The following is a 19,161-nucleotide window of genomic DNA, read 5'->3' as shown; positions in this document are numbered from 1 at the left end:
AATGTTCCTCTGAGTTCCGTGAGCTGCTCCAGCACATTAATTGAACCTGAAGAGTGGGTCTTGGGAACCTCCAATTTACAGCCAGGTGGTCAGAAGCACAGATGACAGCCTGGGCTTGGGACTGGAGTCTGCAGTGGGGGCTCTCCTGTGGGAGTGAGCCCCTAACCTGTGGGATCTTGTGCTTCTCCTGGTAGATGACGTCAGAATGGAAGTAAATTTGTTGCAGGAAGACCCCTTCCAGGGCCTGAGAGTGGACTCCTGTCGAACACTCGGAAATGAATTGTCCGAGGAGACACACGTGCTGACAAAGCAGGAGACTTTATTGGGAAGGGGCGCCCGGGCAGAGAGCAGAGGGTAAGGGAACCCAGGAGGACTGCTCTCCACGTGGCTCGCAGTCTCGGGTTTCATGGTGATAGGGTTAGTTTCCGGGTTGTCTCTGGCCAATCATCTTGCGTGGCCCATATTTGGTGATTCAGGGTCCTTCCTGGTGGTGCGCGCATCTCTCAGCCAAGATGGATTCCAGCACAAAGGACTCTGGGAGGGTGGTTGTCTCCTCCCTCTTTTGGCCCCTCCCAAATTCCTCACGACCTGTTGTGAGACAAGTCAGGCAAGCGGGCCTGGCCATGGCGGGTGGTTTCCGTCAACAGTTCCCTAACAAATTTGCAGGACATCCAGTCATCCGCTGAGAATTGAAGAACGGCTTGATGTTGGGAACCATGCCAGGAGCCCCAACGTGGGTTTAAACTGGCTCACTCTGCTGTGTGCAGGGTGAAGGGGGGTGGGGTTAGTCAGGAAGACCAGGCAGGAGGCGGGTCCTGGAGCAGGGTAAGTGGTGTGTGTGTGTGTGTGTGTGTGTGTGTGTGTGTGTGTGTGTGTGTGTGTGTGTGTGTGTGTGTGTGTGTGTGTGAGTGACTGACAGTGGTTGGATGCCGGCCACACTGTGGAGGGACCAATGGCTGGGTTTGGTGGACGTGGCCTGTGAGAGAAAGAGGGGAGATGAGATTTGGGCCTGAGCACCTGACAGCGTGCCGCTGCCATCACCTTACTGACCTCCCCGTCACTGCAGGGAAGAAGCGCTATTTGAGAGCTCTGCTCACCCGCACCAGGCGGCCCATCCAGGCTGCCTGAGTGAAGCAGGGCATGGGCTCCAGGAGGTAAGGACTGATGGGCCGCCTGCTCTGAGGGCAGCTGGCTGGGGCCCACACCTCTCCCTCTGGAGCGGGGACCAGGACTGGCTGGGTGCCGCCCAGTGCAGCCGGCCTGGGCGAGGCCTTCCCAGGGGAATTTAATCCTCCTAATACCCTGGGAGGGAAAGGCTATGTACTCTGGACTGAGTGTTTGTGTCCTCTCTAAATTCATATGTTGAAATTCTAACCCTCAATATGAAGGTATGAGGAGGTGGGGCCCCTGGGAGGTGATAAGGTCATGAAGGTGGAGCCCTCGCCCCTTTCACCAGTGAAGACACCTGTCTGTGAACCAAAAAGGGGGCTTTCATCACACACTGAATCTGCCAGGATCTCGATCTTGGACTTCCAGTCTCCAGAACTGTGAGAAATAAATGTTTATAAGTCACTCTATGCATAACATGGTATCGTATAACACCCTGTGTACACTGGGGTGTTCTGTTATAGACTGACACACTGACATTATCGTGCCCATTTTACAAATGAGAAAACTGAGGCTTGGAGGTGGAGGACTTGCCCTTGGCCACACCGCTGGAGGGCACTGCAGGAACCTGACCTCAGTTGTCAGGCTCCCAGGTCTCCATCCTTCCTCTGGTTTCTTAGGCCACTCTGCTCCCTGAACCCAGAGGGCCCTGTGCCTCAGGCCGCTGCCTCCGGGGGCCGGACTGGAGCTGGGGTGAGCCCAGCAGCATGTTCTGCTGGCGGTGGAAAAGTGGAAATGGGCGAGCTCTGAGTTGAGAGTGGCTTCCCTGAGTCTGATGTGAGAGCTGTGAGATGGGACAGGTGGGGGACAGGACACTGGACACTGCTGTCCTCGTGCAGGTGTTCAGACCGTAAGCAATGAGCTCCTCTGAGCCAGGCACAGTGTTCAGAACACAGTGTGTATCGGTCAGGACATGATATGGCATAGTAACAAATGACCCCCAAATCTCAGCAGTTGAAAATAAAAGGCTTGGGTTTTGTTCCTGTTGTATGTTCGATGTGACCCACAGAGATGGCACTGTCACTCGTGCCTTCAGAAGAGGGACAGAGTCAAGGCCAGCAATTAAATGCGGTCACACATTATTTCCACTCAGGCTGATTGTCCAAAGCTAGTCACATGGCCACATGTGATTCTGGGGTGGGGGGCATGGTGGGTGGGCAGGAAGATGCAACCAGAGAGCAAGAGATGTTACGTTTCTGTAAGAGAAAGATGCCATTTCTGTTACTGCTGCTGGTGATGACAAGTTACCCCCAAACACAGCAGCTTAGATCATTTTATTGTGCTCCTGGATGTTGAAGGTCAGGATTTGGAAAAGAACATTTAACATAGCAGGACCCTGTGGGGTTCCTGGGCATGGAAGCCTTTCTGTGTCCCCTGTTTCTTGTTTGTAGGGAATAGGCTCCAGCCTCCATGACCTTCCCTGAGTTCCAAAGGGCAGATTCAAACGGTTGCTAATCAGGGAAGGGAGGAGATGAAGAGACAAGAGAGAAATAGCCAAGAAACAATAGCGTAGCCTTGGGAAAGGGTCCTGGTTCCCCCTCAAGGGATACACGTAACAATATCTTTGAGCTCTTCTGCAGACTTAAACCCCAACAAATGGAAGATGTTAACTATCTGATGAAGCATTCTTCATTCCAGAGAGGAGGTCACAGTTTGATAAACTCGAGAACCACAGAAACACATCGGGAGACCACCCGAGGCCAGGTTAAAGGAGTGCAGGCCCTGCACACACCCTGTTCCTTATCAGCAACCCCTCCTTTGAACCATTGCTATAAGACTCATCAAATCCCCCTGGGCTTGGGACACACAGTTCTGAAGGCATGAGCCCGCCATGTCCCCCTTTGCCTGGCAAAGCAGTAAAGCTATTCTTTTCTACTTCACCTGAACTCTGTCTCCGAGATTTGATTTGGCACTGGTGCGCAGAAGCCGAGTTTCCACATCAAACCCAGCAAGGAGGGTGACGTCAGCGGCCGCGGTGGGAGGGGACACCAGGCTCAGGGCTGGAGTCATCTGAAGAGTCACCACCTCACGTGCCTCTGGGACGGTCACGAGGAGGCTCCAGATGGCCTCGGGGCAGCTTTGGTTTCCTCACAGCAGGGAGGCTGCCTTTCAAAGGGGACGGTCCCAAGAGAGACAGGTAGAGACCATCTCATCCTTTGTGACCTGGCCTCACTTACCCCGGGGTGGCACCCTGCCCGGATCAGGAGCAGGGAACACAGGCCCACCTCTGTGCAGGAGGAGGGCCAACGCTGGGTGCAAGAAGAGCCTGCTCTGTAGGAGATCTGCTGATTGGAAAATGCGATTTGCCCCAGAGGAGGGGTGGGAGACGGGAGAGCGGCACTGGTGTCCGCTATAGCGGGGAGGATGCCGCACATCCAGGATGCAACCTGGAGCTCTCTGCGTGGGCAGTTTCCTGGAGGCACCCTCAGGACCGTCTTGCTTGAAGCCGGCAGGCAGGGCAGAGAAGCACCAAGATGCGGTTCCCCTCCTGGCTCTGCCTGTCCCCAAACTCTGGACCCTGGGCAGGCCCTTGGCCTCTCCACGGAAGAGACCCCAGAGCAGGGAGGCGGGCCTCTGCCATCCTCTGAGAGGAAGAGGTTGAGGTGAGACACGGAGCCAGGCCAGGACCTGCTCCACAGAGGTGCTGCTTAAAAGTGTGCAGGGGACGGGGATCACTGGCCATGGAGGTGATGATGGGCCGAGACTTTGGGCCCAGGTCCCCCAGGTGGCCCCAGAGGACAAAGGCCCTGGAAAGGCAGCTCCAGTCAGGGGAGGTGTGAAGTCTCAATGCAGGAGGAGAGGGGGCTGAATCCAGCCCCCACCCCCCGACCAGGCAGGACCCAGCACTCCCCTCCTCCCGCCAGTGAGCACAAGTTCCCGACTGCTACCGTGGATGGGGAGCTGTTCCCCGACGGCAGGAAGCTCAGGGTAGAGCTGGGGAGTCAGGCACCAGACAGCTGGTTGTCTGGAATTCTCTATGGGGCAGGTCTTCCCGGGAGGAGGACGCTGCTCTGGCCCAGCCCACGCCGGTGTCTGAGGCCTCATCCAAACATGGGACCCGAAATGTGGGGAAGCTACTTTGGGAAAAGTTTGCACTGGGGGTTCGGGCCGGGGGGTTGCGCCAGGATCCCCGTGAACTGTCCCTTCTTTCTCAGGGCCCTGGAAGCCCAGCTGCTTCCAGCAGAACCGAGGCGCAGCGCAAAGGGCCCAAGGACGGGAGGAAGGGCGGCTGCAGGCCGTTTTCCGTTTGCTTTCTCTGCACAGCGCTGTTGCCAACTCCAACAGTCATGTCCCCCATGACGTCTGGGGACACAGAAGTCCCTGATTCTTTTAGTGCTTCTTCTGCCAGTAACCACCCTGGGGAAGATCCTTCACTCCGGGCTTGGTAAGGCTGGGTGACGAATTCAAAGCCAAGGCTACAATGAAACTGGGTGCCCGGCAAGTAATGGAACGAAAACTCTGGGCCCAGAATTCTTGTCTCTAGACAGAGAATGGGAGGCCCAGAAAAGGGTGTCATCATGCATTCCGGCTGCTGTAACAAGGTACCACAGACTGGGTGGTTTATGAACAACAGAAATGTATTTCTCATATGCATAGCTGAGTCCCTTTGTTCTGAAGTAGAAACTAACACTGTGAAGCAATTATACCCCAATAAAGACGTTAAAAACAAAAGAAAGAAATGTATTTCTCATATGCATAGCTGAGTCCCTTTGTTCTGAAGTAGAAACTAACACTGTGAAGCAATTATACCCCAATAAAGACGTTAAAAAAAAAAAAGAAAGAAATGTATTTCTCTCTGTCTGATGGCTGGAAGTCTCAGATCAGGGTATCTGTAGGGTTGGGTGAGGGCCCTCTTCTGGGTGGCAGACTCCTCACTGTGTCCTCACGAGGCGGAATGGAGAGGCCAAGGAGCTCTGGGTCTCTTATAATCTCGAATGAATAATCTCTAAGGAAGGCTCCACCTTCCTGACCGAAGCACCCACCAACACACCATTGCACTGGGTGTACAGATTCCCAACACTGGGGGGACACAATGCTCAGACCATAGCAAAGGAGGTGAGGAGTGACCAGACCACCTGAGCCATGGACAGTGGCTGTTCCCGAGTACCCAGGACACGCAGACCGCTGGGGAGGTACGTGGTGCCTGCCTGGGCTCCCTCAGCGGGCCCCACCATATCTTCTCCTCCCTTAATAGTGGTACCCTTGGTTTTGAGCGTGGCACACTGCTAGCTGGACCGGTTCTGGCCAATGGAGTGTGAGTGGCAGCACCATGAGGAACTTCTATTCCAGGAAATAGTTTTTAATTTTTATTTCTTTTTATTTTATTTTCCAGGAAGTAGTTTAAAAAAGAGTGGGCAAGCCCTTCATCCCTCTTTCTCCTTCTGCTGGCAGGAAGGTACACATGATGGCTGGAGCTGGAGCAGTCACCATGGACCATGAGGTAATCTTGGGAATGGAAGCCGCACACAGCCGAGCCTGGGAGGGGGGGAGCCTGAGCCTCAACATGCCGCACCCTCCCTAGCAGACCTTCCTCCTCCCACGTGGAGTAACTTCTGTCTTGTTTAAGTCACTGTTGTTTTAGGGTATCTTTCACCCACAGCTAAAGACAGTCCTAACCGCTACACCCCTCTCAGAGCATTTGGAGTCAATTACAGTTCTCGCACAACACGTCAGCCAATGGTTATACGTGATCTCACTGCACTGGAGCACCGTAGCTAAGCTCAGGCTGTTTATTGTGGGATGACTCTGGTCTTGTCAGGGATGAGGCCTCCTACACACAGCCCTGTTATCATGACTATGGTGACAATGGCATGTGTCTGGGACTTACAGACACATGAGAGAACTGAGCCAGCTCAGGTGTCCAGGGGCAGACTGAGCACCCTTTTACTTCCCTCCCCTCTCCAACCCCCCTGGAAACGGCAACTTAGCACAATGCCAAGCAGACACGAGAAGAGGGTGGGAGGACTCCTGACAGATATACTTCCAGAAAATAAAAAACAGGCATGATTATATTGATGTATAAACCAAGGAGGAGGAGACTGTAGCTCAGTACATGTACAAGAGGCAGCTTGGGTAGAGGTGCTACCCTCCCCAGCACCCGGAGAGGCTGTGAGCTCAGAGTCTGCCGTTTGTGAACAGGATGGGCCAGGGGCTTTGCTGGGGGGGTGGGGAGCGTTGGTGGAGGGAATTGTCCACAGAACAGTGGGGTGAGCACTCTGCTTGCCTTGAACCCAGGCTCCACCACGTGGCTAGCAGTGCTGGGTTTGCCTTCAGAAGTGACCTTGGAAGCAGGCTTAGTACCACCCTCATTCACCAGGTCTCTGTGGGGTGAGGAGGTCCAGCACCCTCCACTGAAGGCTGCCGGTTATGAGTCACTCTGTGGACAGAACTGGAGCCAGCCTTCCCAGGAAGGGGTGAGGCCGGCTGAGGAAACAGACCCAGACAGCAGAGGAGAGCTTTGCCCGCTGTCCGCACGCCTCAGTCTGTCTCTCCTCTGTACATGCAAACTGGCAACCAAGGAAAACAGTCGCCGCGAGAGAAGGACCTGGATGAACCAAGTAACAGCTGTCCTGGGAAGATAGAGATAATAAAGGCAATGAGCAGAACTTAAAAATCATAATTAACATCTCAGAGATATTTGAGGAGGTACTGCATTCACAAAACAAGAACAGGAAGCTAGAGAAAGGAAAAATCAGGGAACAAGAAAAAGTTCAGAGAGATTAAAAATATGATTGTCAAAACAAAACAAAAATCAGGAGAAGGGCTGGAAAATAGAGTCAAAGGAACTTCCCAGACTAGGGCAAAAAGACAAAAAGATGAAAAACGTGAGAGAAAGTTAAGAGTTGTGTGGCATCATCCAGGATGTCCAAAATGTGTCTAAGAGGAGCTCAGAAACTATGAGGATTCAGCTTAAGCAGTGCTTAGAGGAAAATTGATAGCTTTAAATGCCTATATTAAGAAAGAAGAAAGACCTCTAAATCAGTAATCTAACCTTCCATCTAAAAACACTGAAAAAAGGAGAGTGAAATAAACCTAGAGTGGGCAGAAGGAAGAAAATAAATAAAGACCAGAACAGAAATTAATGAAACAGAGAATATAAAAACAATAGACAAATTCAGTGAAACCAAAAGCTGGTTCTTTGAAAAGATCAACAAAATTGACAAACCTTTAGCTAGATTGACTAAGAACAAAAAGGAGAGAAGATTCAAATTACTACAATCAGAAATGAAAGAGGGGACAGTACTACCAACTTTATGGAAATAAAAAGGATTATAAAGGAATACTATGAACAACTGTATGTCAACAAATTAGGTAAATTAGATGAAATCGACAAATTCCTAGAAAGACACCAATTACCAAAACTGACTCAAGAAGAAATAGATCATCTGAATATAACTATAAGAAAGAGATTAAATTAATAATAACAATAATAATAATATAAACTACCCATGAAGAAAATCCCACGCCCAGATTGCTTCAGTGCTGAATTCTACAGTCCTAGACTGTTCAGGCTACCACAGCAAAATACCACAGACTGGGTCGTTTATAAACAACAGAAATTTATTTATCATAGTTGAAGGCTGGAAGTCTGAGACTGGGGTGCCAGCATGGTTGGGTGAGGGCCCTCTTCCAGGTTGCAGACTTCTCATTGTATCTTCACATGGTGGAAGGGGCGAGGATTCTTTGTGGGTCCTCTTGTATAAGCTTTCCCACTGATGAGGGCCCCACCCTCATGACCTACGCACCCCTCAAAGTCCCCACCTTCTAACATCATTACATGGGGAGTAAGGATTCCAACATGTGAACTGGGTGGGGGTGGGCACAAACATTCAGACCCTAGCACCTTCCAAACATTTAAAGGAGAATTAATACCAATTCTTCACACACTTTAAAAAATAGAAGAGGAGGGAACACTTTCCAATTTATTATGAGTTCAGTATTATCCTTGTACCAAAACCAGACAGGACATCACAAGAAAAGAAACTGATAGACTAATATCTTTTATGAATATGGATGCAAAAATCCTCCAGAAAATAAGAGCAAACCAAATCCAGCCACAAATAAAAAGAACTACGTATCATGACCAAGAAACTATCCAGAGACGCAGGGCTGATTTAACATCTGAAAATTTATATAATACAATAGGTCAGTTGAATAAAAAACAAAAATCACATGAACATTTCAAAAATCATTTGCCAAAATCCAACACCCCTGCATGATAAAAATACTCACAAACTAAGAGCAGAAGGGAACTGCCTCCACCCAATAAAGGCATCTGTGAAACTGCCACAGCTAGTATCATACTTAGTGAAAGACTGGACGCTTCCCCCTCAGATGAGGAACAAGACTACTTCTGTCACATTTATTCAACATTGTACTGGAGGTTCTAGCTAGGGAAACTGGGCAAGAAAAAGAAATAAAAGGCATCCAAATTGGAAAGGAAGAAGTAAAATTATCTTTATTTGCAGATGACATGATCTTATATGTAGAAAACGCTAAAGATACTACACAGGGAATTCCCTGGTGGCTCGGTGGTTGAGAATCCGCCTGCCAGTGCAGGGGACACGGGTTTGAGCCCTGGTCCGGGAAGATCCCACATGCCGCGGAGCAACTGAGCCCGTGCTCCACAACTACTGAAGCCCGCGTGCCTCAACTACTGAGGCCTGCATGCCTGGAGCCCGTGCTCCACAATGCGAGGGGCCACCGCAATGAGAAGCCCGCGTGCACCGCAATGCTCACCGCAACTAGAGAAAGCCTGTGCACAGCAACGAAGACCCGACACAGCCAAATAAATAAATAAATAAATTTATATTAAAAAAAAAAAGATACTACACACACACACACACACACACACACACACACCCCAACCCTGTTAGACCTAATAAAATAAATGAATACAGCAAAGTGGCAGGATACAAAACGAACACACACAGATCAGTTGCATTTCTATACACTAACAGTGAGCAACCTTGAAAGGAAATTAAGAAAACAATACTATTTCCAATGCATCAAAAATAATAAAATACTTAGGAATAAACCTAACCAAGAAGATGAAAGACTGTACACTGAAAACTACAAAACACTGCTGAAAGAAATTAAACGCATAAATAAATGGAAAGACATCCTGTGTTCATGAATTAGAAGACTTAATATTGCTAATATGTCCATATTACTCAAAGCAATCTACAGATTAATGCACTCACTATCAAAATGTTAATGGCATATTTTTCAGAAATAGAAAAAAAAAACATACTAAGATTCCTTTGGAATCTCTAAGGGCCCTGAATAGCCAAAACACTATTGAGAAAGAAAAACAAAGCTGGAAACCTCACACTTCCTGGTTTCAAAACATATTATAGGGGGCTTCCCTGGTGGCGCAGTGGTTGAGAGTCCGCCTGCCGATGCAGGGGACATGAGTTCGTGCCCCGGTCCGGGAAGATCCCACATGCTGCGGAGCGGCTGGGCCCGTGAGCCATGGCTGCTGAGCCTGCGTGTCTGGAGCCTGTGCTCTGCAACGGGAGACCCACACAAGCCGCTCTGGCCAGCCGATCAGGCCCAGCTCTCCTCCTTAGGAACGTGTTTTCCTGCTTCTTTGTAGGCAAGGTCATTCTATTTTTTGTTTGTTTGTTTTTACATTTTTTCCCTTGGTTTATCTATTTATTTTTTAAATTTTTAATTGTTTTTTGGCAAGTCCATTTTTAAAAACATTTTATTTATTTTTTGGCTGTGTTGAGTCTTCATTGCTGCACTTTCTCTAGTTGTGGTGAGCGGGGGCTTCTCTTGTTGCAGAACACGAGCTCTAGGCACGCGGGCTCAGTAGTTGTGGTGCACAGGCTTAGTTGCTCTGTGGCATGTGGGATCTTCTTGGACCAGGGATCGAACCCGTGTCCCCTGCATTGGCAGGCAGTCTTTTAACCACTGCGCCACCAGGGAAGTCCGTAGCAAGTCCATTTTAATTGGATGCCAGGTGTTGTGGATTTTACCAGGTTGGAGGCTTGATATTTTTGTATTCTGAGAAATATTCTTGAGTTTTTTTCTGAGATACAAGTAAGTTACTTAGAAATTGTTTGATTGTTTCTGGTCTTGCTTTTGTGATTTGTTGGGTGAGTTTGGAGCTGTGCTCAGTCCAGACTGAAGAGTCTGGGTTAACCCCTGAGCCCTATCCCGATACTCAGTGAATCTGAGGTTCTGGTCTGGCTGGTAGAGCCCCATGTGGGCACCGGGCACTAGTCTCTCCCCACTTACGGCGCTCTTCACAGACGCATGTGAGTGCCCCGGGGAACCCTCAGCAGATCACCAGGGCTCTCTCCTGGCAGCAGTCTCCTTAGGGGTCCTCTGTCCTGAAGACCCTAATTGCCTTTATCTCCCTGGATGTCCAGCTCCATCTCTTGAACTTGGGGAGCCTTCTCTGTTTGTCCAGGAACCCCCCTGTCTGCTCTGTAGCCCATAAGCCTCTCAGGAAGGGAGCAGGCCATCACAGGACTCACCCATCTGTTTCCCACCTCCCAGGGACTGCCATCCTTCCTCACCTGATGTCCTGTTGTTCACAAGTTTGTCTGGTTGTGTTGGTAGTTTCGGGAGGGAGGGTAAACCCGGTAAATCTGCAACTCCATCCCAGGTGTACCCATGGAGGGTGCGCTGTACCCCAGATGGGCCAGGAGAGAAGGTTCTGAGCACAGGGCAGGCAGGCAGAGGTCTCAGAATTTCTCTCTGCTGCCTCTTTTCTCAGGCAGGAGCTGGGGAGGGAGGAGGCCAGAGGAGAGAGGAGATTACAGGGGAGAGAGGAGAGCTAGTGGATCAGGGGACCCTGCATGACGTCCAGAAGAACCGGGGCCGAGAAGCCGCTCGATGGGAGGGCCGGGTGAGCCCCAGCACGACTCTAGATTTCAGGCCCTGGGCTGTGGCTCGTGCCCCGTGGGGTGACTAGGTCCTCACCTTTGATCACCAGGGAAACATGATCCCCTGGGTCCACCCCACTGAGATTCCCCTCCAAAACCCTTCTTTCACCCCTCTTCTCGGGCCCTGGTGCTGGGCCAAAAGGTCCAAGGCCAGCCTTGCTGGTCTGCTCAGGTCCTGGCACCCTCTCGGCCTTGGTCTTTCGGGCCTCTCTATTTCACAGGCCTGAGAACAGCCCATTCATTTGGTTAAAGCCAGAAACCCTCAACAATTCTCTGTCCTGAAATTCTCAAGAACAAAGTGTTTGTTTTAACTTGAGGAACAGAGCCTCCACCTGGAAATTCGAAGTGACCTCAACACCATCACCCTCTGCCTGAGCCCACTGCAGGGCCCCGGAACGCCAGCCTTTCATATTCCTTCCTTCGCTGGCCTCTGGAGGAGGAAAAGGAGAAGCCAGCCTCTGACCCTGCAGGCACCTGGTCAGCTCTGGCCTCTGTGGGCGAGTGTGCTTGGTTTCTTCCTGCTGAAGGTCAGGGGTGGGGATGCCCATCCAGCCTGGGGGCTTGGATTCTAGAAACTTCAAGGGGCCCAGGGAACGTCAACTCAGAGGCACACCCACACTGCGTGCTCAACCTGCGAGGTCTTCCCAAGCCCTGGGTATGTACGCAGCGTGGCCCCTGCCTGGCTGGAGGAGGGCCGGCGCTGACCAATGTCTCGGGCGCCAGGCAGTGGACGTTGGCCCCCAGCAGCCGAGGTGTGGCCACCCCAGCTGCTCCTGCCCCTCCCACAAGGGGTGCTGTTTGCCACCCTCCGGCTCTTAGCTGCCTCCCCCGCTGCAGGGTCTCCAGGACCCAGACAGCTAGGAGACACTGCCCCTCACCTTTCTTTTTTGAGCACCTGCTGTATGCAGGGACGATTCTATAGGCACTAAGGGAAAATGGAGGGAGGGCCAATGAGTCCTACTGCAGAGAGATTACGCCTGCCGGAGGATGGAAGGCCAGTTATCCTCATGACTGCTGGACCTGACATTGATGGAGCCCTGGGGCACCACTCACAGGCTCAGTGCCTTGCTGCCATGATCTCGCCCCAGCTGGCAACTTGATTATCCCCGTCCTACAGACGGGGAAGGAGGCTCAGGGAGTTAGTTCATCAACCTGCTCAGGCTCACACAGCTGGACGTACGGCTGCCGTGATGGTAAAACGCCAGATTGGTCCAAGCAAGGGAGAGTCAGGGAGGGTGCGCAGAGGAAGTGGCCTTGAGCTAGGCGCTGGGGATGGGAATGGGCTCTCGGATGGAAGGCAGAGAGGAAGGGCACAAACAAAGAGAACAAAGAGAATAGACAAATAGGGTGCTGGTCACCCAGTGAGCCCGGACCTGGGTGGGCGGTGGCAGAGGCAGGACAGGCTTAGAGCCGGGTCCTGCAGGGGTGCCCTCCCGGGTCGCAGGGGTGTCGAAGGGATTCTGCTAGGGAGTGACACCCTCCAGGGGGCTGGACCTGTCGGGGCCTGAAGCTGGTTTTGATGAGAAATCAAAAACAGGTTTGTGGGTGAGTCAGTCGCAGGGAGCACACGGAGAAACCAGCTCCTTGGAGGTCTTCCCTCAGCCCTTCAGACTGCGCAGCCGCCCACGCCTGCCTGCCCGAGGACCAGTGGGAACAGGTTTGCTGGGCCCGCTGGGTGCCTTCCTGTGTGGATCTGGCCTCACTGTTGTGTCTAGACTGCCAGTGGGGGGTCCAGGAGGGGGCACTGGACAAGGCTGCGTCTGAAACCTTGTTCCCAACCACAGATGGGGCAGGCTGGTTGGAAAATATTCCTTTCCTGAGACATCGCAGCTCGGCCTCTTTGAATCCCCCAGCCACTTCCTTCCTGTGTGTATCTTACGCTCCCTGGCTGAGGGACTGGGCGGGTTCCCTGTGTGTTGTTGTTGCTTATTTTAAGTTTCTGTCTTGTTCCTTTGTGAGTTGCGTGCAAGGGGGGTGGGGTTGGTTCTAAGAGGCCTTTGTCACTGTAGTGCATGTCGGGGATGCCTTGGGTTTTCTCTGCAAGTTAAAAACCTCTGCTTGTGAGAATGAGAAGGAAGGAGGGTCTCCTTAGGGCCACAGGTAAGGACCTTCACGTGTGATATCATGCTTAGGCTCAAATCAGCGTCAAGACACAGGCAGGTAAGAAACATGGAGGATCCAGGAAGCTGGAGTATCGGCCGCGGTCTCGGAGCCAAGGTTTCCTGCCTCCTAGGTCCAAGTGCTTTCCTGGATGTCCACGGGCGACGCCAACATGCCTTCCAGTGCCTGTGGCAGCTGGGGACACAGGCTTCCCCCCTTAACCTTCAGAGCCTGCACTAAAAGCATGTGCTGCCTGTTTCCTGAGAAGTCAAGGGAACTTTGACTTGTTTTTCTTTCTCTTTAAGTAAACAGAATACAAGAGAGTTTCTCCAACTTCGTTGTCTGTGGCTCACGGGAGACGATGCAATTCACATGGCAACCCCATACACACACGAGGGTACACGTGTATATACGCATGGGTGTATAATGTGTGTACATGTGTATACAAAATACAAACATTTATCTCTCATGGAGACAATTTTCAGAAAAAACACTCACCCCACATTCACCCCTCCTGTGATACACACGCATTTTCTGTATAGATGCTCGCACACAAACATATATGTGTATCTGTAACTGATGCAAATTTTAGGAAACAACGTCCACTCACCCTAAGCGTGACGTACTCAGTGTGCGATCTGCTCCGTCTTCTGCTGGCTGCCTTGCACCGAGCTGTGTCCAACACATCAGTGGGTCACAGTTGATGCTTGGCAGGCACTGAAAAGGAAGGAGTTGTGTTTGTGGGGCCCCAGAGTCCCGCACCCAGTCCCCGGGCACCTGCACTCCACGCAGTCAGGCGTGCGCACGCTTTGGGCCTGAGGGCAGGAAGGTTTGGCCCTGACCACGTGGCAGGCCTCGGAGTGCTACGCCGGACTTGGGGTTTCCTAGGGGGCCAAGTGTTTGAGGAGGGGCGTCCAGGTAGGAGGAACTCGAGGCCATGTCCCCAAAGACAGGTGTCCATGTGGCAACATACAGCACTCGCCACCCCTCCGAGCGAGCCCCCATTTCCTCTAAATATGGGTGATGGTGATAATGATCGAAGCACAGCCAGCTCCGTTCACAGCTCGCAGGAGCGCGTTTATCACACCTCGCAGGGCAGGAGGTGCTCAGGGCAGAGGTGCTTCTTACTAATTCCCACGAATTCCCACGAGGACCAGAGGCCCGGTAGCCCCACCCACCGCAGAGGGCGGGAGGAGTTAAAGGTGGGCGAGGTGTCAGTTCACCCAGGTGCAGCCCCGTGTGTGCGCGGGCGCAGGGGTAGGGACCCAAGAGGCTGGTTCAGAGAAGCGTGGCCCAGGGTTGCTGCGCCCTCCTCGTGGCTGAGACGCCCCTTTATTCCACACCAGGTGACAGTGATGCCCGTCTGGGAGAGTGTTCACGGAGCCCTTTGTGATGGACACATTCTTACAGGGCTCTGCAGGCAGTGATGGAACTAGATATCCAGCTGCCACCCTCCCAGAGCTCAGGTCCCATCGCAGGGACCACTGACTCAAGCCTGCTGCGGTGGATTAAGCAACCATGAAGAGGCGCAGTACGGGGGCCGCAGAGTGCAGGCTGCCCTGCCCAGCTCAGCCAGACGTGTGGTTACCAGCCCTGGTTCCCAGCCATCCGTGAGGTGCTGGTTCCCCCCTGGGTCCTGACATGGACTGTGGACAAGGGCAAGATTCCAGGAGTCAGGACCTGATGGAAGTGGGGTGGCCCCAGGACTGCTAGAGAGCCCCAGCTCCACGGAAACACAGTCACTGGGCCAGGTTAGAGATACACTCAGCCGTTTAATACCCCTAGGGCTGCTGTGAGGTTTCACAGGGTCATGGCCCAGGGCTGTCGCCCGCATGGAAGAGGATCTGCCGGTCAGAGGGGCCTGGCAGGTGACCGGGGCGGGGGATGTCGGTGGGGCAGCTGTCTTCCTTCATGCTGGGGTTTGCTCTGGGTGCCCCTGCAGCTATCTCCAGCTCCCCATGTAAGGGAGGGTGATGCTGGCCTAAGGGCTGCTTCAGAGCCCAAGTATCTGTGGGGTGGGGGCAGGCCGGGGCGCAGCCTGGGGAAACAGAGCTGGCAGGAGGCAAGCCTGGGATCCTTTTCTACCTCAGCCCCGCTCCCTGCCGGGGCTTCCTCCCACTACTGCTGCCACGCTTAGCAAATAAAAATATAGGCTGTCCAGTTATGCTTGAATTTCAAATAAACAACGAATACATTTTTAGTATCAGCATGGCCCTAGTGTTGCAAAAGTGTCCTGTATCTGGCCACTGTACCTCCTAGACCTTGGGCTCCATGGTTAGGTCTTGGAACCTGGTCTTCTGCAGGGGCTGGGGGCTAAGGCTGCAGGTCTGAGGCAGCCAGGACAGGCCACCAGACATCAGAGCCTTGTGCAAAGGGCGGATGTGGAAAGAATGGGTCAGAGGAGCGGGATCCCATAGGCCTGGAACGAAGCCTGAGACAGAAGTTGTGCGAGCTCCGAGCCCACGAGCCCGCATGTGGGTGGCTGTGATCTCCCGTGACCTTCTGGGAACTCCTCCACCCGATCACTGGAAAGGGTCTCTGCTCCCCAAACCCTGTCCCTCACCAGCCACCGACCTTGCTGTGGGGTACTGGTCCCCAGGTGCTTCCCCTGGGGGAGAAGAGGCGACTTGCTCAGCTGGCCTTTGTGCCCCCTATATCCGAAGAGCTGGGGCTCTCTAGCTGTCCTGGGGGCACCCCACTTCCATCAGGTCCTGACTCCTGGAACCACAGGACATGACACTGAAGAGAAAGAGGGAGATTGGGCATGAGAGGGACATCCCCAGGATAAACACAGCCCCAGTAGGAAGGCCTGGGCCTTTCCTGCTCCCACACCCAGGCCACGTAACTTGCTTTGTTCACTAACAGCTTGGCCTTAGGGAAAAGGAGGGCCCTAGGACCCTAGCTTCAGCAGAAGGAGGGATCCTAGCAGTACAGCCCAGCTAAGAAGATTCTGTGTTAGGGTTTGGGGCCAAAGGCCATTGAGTAATTGTATAAGGATTTTTTTTTTTCATTTGTAATTGCTTGAAGGTACAGTTCAAACTTGCTTAAACAAAAAGAGGAATTTAATTGGCTGTGTAACTGCATTACTAGCTTCAGGCATAGCTGGATCGAGGAGCTCACATTGCATCCCTAGTCACTATGTCAACCTCTCTTTCTCTCGCTCTCTCTCTGTAATTCTATTTTCCCCCCACCCTTTTCGATTCTTCCTGGGGCCAGCTCCTCCTCATGGTCAGAGTGGCGAGCTGACCATCAATAGCTCCATTCAGACAAGCCAGAGCCTCACAGAAAAGAACTCAAGCCCTTGAGGCCACTCTGATTGGTCCCCTTGCTTGTATTCCCAGTCCAGACATACCCCTGTGCCAGGGAGGCAGAGCTTGGCCAGTCCGGGGTCATGTGCCCACTCCTGTGAGGGCAGGAGGGAAGAGGAAGTTGGGCAGACAGCCGTGAACCTCTGCAGTGTACGCCCCTGCTAAATTCGTTGCTCACCATCCTATCCTGGTGCTTGTGTTTCCAGCAGGGACCTCACCCGGAGAGGAGAGGGGTGGTCTGTCTGAGGGTGGATTCAGCTAATCCTAGGGACTTTACACAAAACTTTGTTAATGTGACATCTAACAAGCCAATCAGAAGGTTGTGTACTTATGCCGCTGACAGATGACTCAGACAGGCCTTGGGGAGCGAGACAGCTTCCTGCCAAAACAGAGTGTAGGCAGAGTTGGTCCTTGGGGCTCTCAGGCCCTTTGGACGGAGACTCTGGTGCTGAACCTACCTGGTTTCCCTCTGCTTCCAGTTCCTTGGGAAGTGACATTATTAAGTCCCTCACAGTCAGGGGTCACGTGACTGGTGTGGCCATGCACTGTAAGTGGAATGCTGTCTGTGACATCCAGGGGGAGGCATGATTCTCCAAGACTCTCCCTCTTCTGTACACGATGACCAGATAGGAGGTCTCGAGGGGAGACAGAGACACAGCATGGGTGCAGCTTGGAGGGCCACCTGCCACTCGGTTAATCGTGTCTCCAAGAGTTGCGCAGATCTGAAGTGTGTGAGAAATAAACCTTTGCTGTGCTCGGACTCTAAGATCTGGGGCTGTTTGTTGCTGTGGCATAGAGCTCCTGACAAATGCACCTTAACAGTCTCTTGGCCAATACGAGCCCCTGCTTTGCTCTGAGATGGCCCCAGTCTGCTCATTCTTTCAGTCTCTCGGGATTTGCACCCCTGCCTTCCTTCTTCGCTATCAAATATTCCTGGCTGGCTGATGGGGTGCTGATATGAGCTAAGGTCTTAATGGTCGATGCCAGTTAATCTTGCCCACCCAACGTCCCCTCGCCCTTAAACTCTAAGCAAACCAAGCACCCTCCAGAATTCTCTCCCCTGGATCTTTGCTGTCCCTGGCCTTTCTGTCCTGTTCCTGCCGTGGGGCCTCGCTGCCCTCTTGGATGGGTGCGGTCATACCAATCCCTTCACACCGTTTCGGATTGTGCTCCTGGAAGACATTTCCCAGCGTGCGGACCCCAGCCTGGACTCTCCGGCAGCCTGCGCTTGTAGCTTCATCTGGGAACCACGTCTGTGCTCGCCTGCCTCCCGACAGACCGGGGGCTCCTGGAGGGCAGGCGGGGTCCATCCTGGCCCCTGGCGCCCAGGGAGTTTCACCTGCGCACCGACTCCACTTCAGCAGAACTGTCGATGCCTTACGCCACTGGGCGAGTCAAAGGCACTCAGACGCCTCCTCCCGCCCCGCTGCCGGCTTTGTGGGCGCAGGCTGGGGGTGCAGACGCCTGGGGATACTCTGAACCTCGCCGCTCGCTCAGTCGCCCCTTCTGTGGCACACGCGGCCGCCCTCAGTCAGAGGCAGCCAGGGGCCCGCGCTGACCTCGCCGACCTCTCCGGTCCCGGAAACGCCCCGCGGAGCAAACGAAAAGCGCGAGTCAGAGAGAGCGCGGCGCCGAGGTGGCGGTTAAGTGCCAGGGAGGCGGCGTCTGCGGGCCGACTGGGAGACGCCCGTGCCCCCTGCCCGCGCGCCTCCGCCCCCGTGCGCCCCCCGCGCCCCCAGGCCCTCTGGCGCCCACGCCCCCGCGCCCCCCGTGTCCCCGTACCCCCCCCGGCCCTCTGCGGCCCCCCCTCCCCCGGCAGTCCTGGCCCCACCGAGCAGCTCCCCTCCCCTAGCACGCCCCCCTCCCCCCCACTAGCCAGCGCACCCAGCCTCAGCTTCACCCAGAACCTATTTTTAAACCTGGAAGCTGGCCGGAGACCAGTTTGCAAAGACCAACCTTTAATAGAAAGAGGTGCATGGCTGAAAGAAAAAGCAAGGGACGTTAGCGTGATGTCTTTTCAGTGGCTCCAGCGATGGGGCAGCTCATTCCCACGTAATAGCACTTGCTGAGTACTTACCTGCACTGGGAGAGGCGCAGGTGACGATGGTGATGGCCGCTCCAGCCGCTCACTGCTTGAGCACCTGCTGTGCGCCAGGCTCTTCCCCAGCCACTGTACGTACACCGTATCGGGGGTATAAACTGTCATCCCAATAGCAACGGTTTTTTTTTTGAAGCATAAATGCGTCAGTCCAAGGCACTTACATCTTCACACAGCAGGAAATTCAGACTTTACTCATCTTCAGTGTCCACATCAGTGCACTTTCCCAGTCACTGTGGTCGTGTAGCAAACCATCCCCCAACTTAGTGGCTTCACAAGGACATTTATTTTGCTCTTGAATCTTCGAAACACATTCCCCTGGGGCTCAGCAGGGGGCGGTGTTTGGAAGACGCTCCCCCCCCCCAGCCCCCACCTGCCCCCAGGAGGCATTCTACAAGGACAGAAACCCTTCTTTGGCCAGAGCCACCTAGGCTAGACTGGGGGTGGGCAGGGGGGAGGGTGGGGGCTGGAGGAGGGGTGTCACAGGCTGCCAGGATCTGTGGGGCCGCTCTGTTCCCTCTTCTGTGCCCTTACACTGGAGGGAACAGAATTCAGGAGGTGAGCTCTGCAAAGAACAAATGACCCAGGC

General features: G+C 53.3%; 3 long non-coding RNA genes across 5 annotated transcripts; 2 read left to right on the top strand and 1 right to left on the bottom strand.

Annotated features, from left to right (window-relative positions):
- Positions 1-299: 299 nt before the first annotated feature.
- On the bottom strand, positions 300-18,867 carry LOC137203207 (uncharacterized). Of its 2 annotated transcripts, XR_010932983.1 has the most exons (3): positions 18,552-18,867; positions 15,741-15,905; positions 300-13,883 (listed from the first exon to the last, which is right to left on the bottom strand). It is a non-coding gene; the product is annotated as an uncharacterized lncRNA (long non-coding RNA). The 2 variants fall into 2 exon arrangements; XR_010932982.1 differs by lacking the exon at positions 18,552-18,867 and having other exon boundaries at positions 15,741-18,130.
- On the top strand, positions 587-6,787 carry LOC137203202 (uncharacterized). Of its 2 annotated transcripts, none has more exons than XR_010932981.1 (3): positions 587-825; positions 5,501-5,608; positions 6,485-6,787. It is a non-coding gene; the product is annotated as an uncharacterized lncRNA (long non-coding RNA). The 2 variants fall into 2 exon arrangements; XR_010932980.1 differs by lacking the exon at positions 587-825 and adding an exon at positions 844-1,154.
- LOC137203213 (uncharacterized) lies at positions 12,886-15,362 on the top strand. Its single transcript, XR_010932992.1, has 2 exons — positions 12,886-12,932; positions 14,513-15,362. It is a non-coding gene; the product is annotated as an uncharacterized lncRNA (long non-coding RNA).
- Positions 18,868-19,161: the final 294 nt, after the last annotated feature.

The sequence above is a fragment of the Pseudorca crassidens genome, chromosome 1, assembly GCF_039906515.1.
Source record: "Pseudorca crassidens isolate mPseCra1 chromosome 1, mPseCra1.hap1, whole genome shotgun sequence".
In the NCBI taxonomy this organism is placed as follows: domain Eukaryota; kingdom Metazoa; phylum Chordata; class Mammalia; order Artiodactyla; family Delphinidae; genus Pseudorca; species Pseudorca crassidens.
This window is presented reverse-complemented; position numbering and strand designations above follow the sequence as displayed.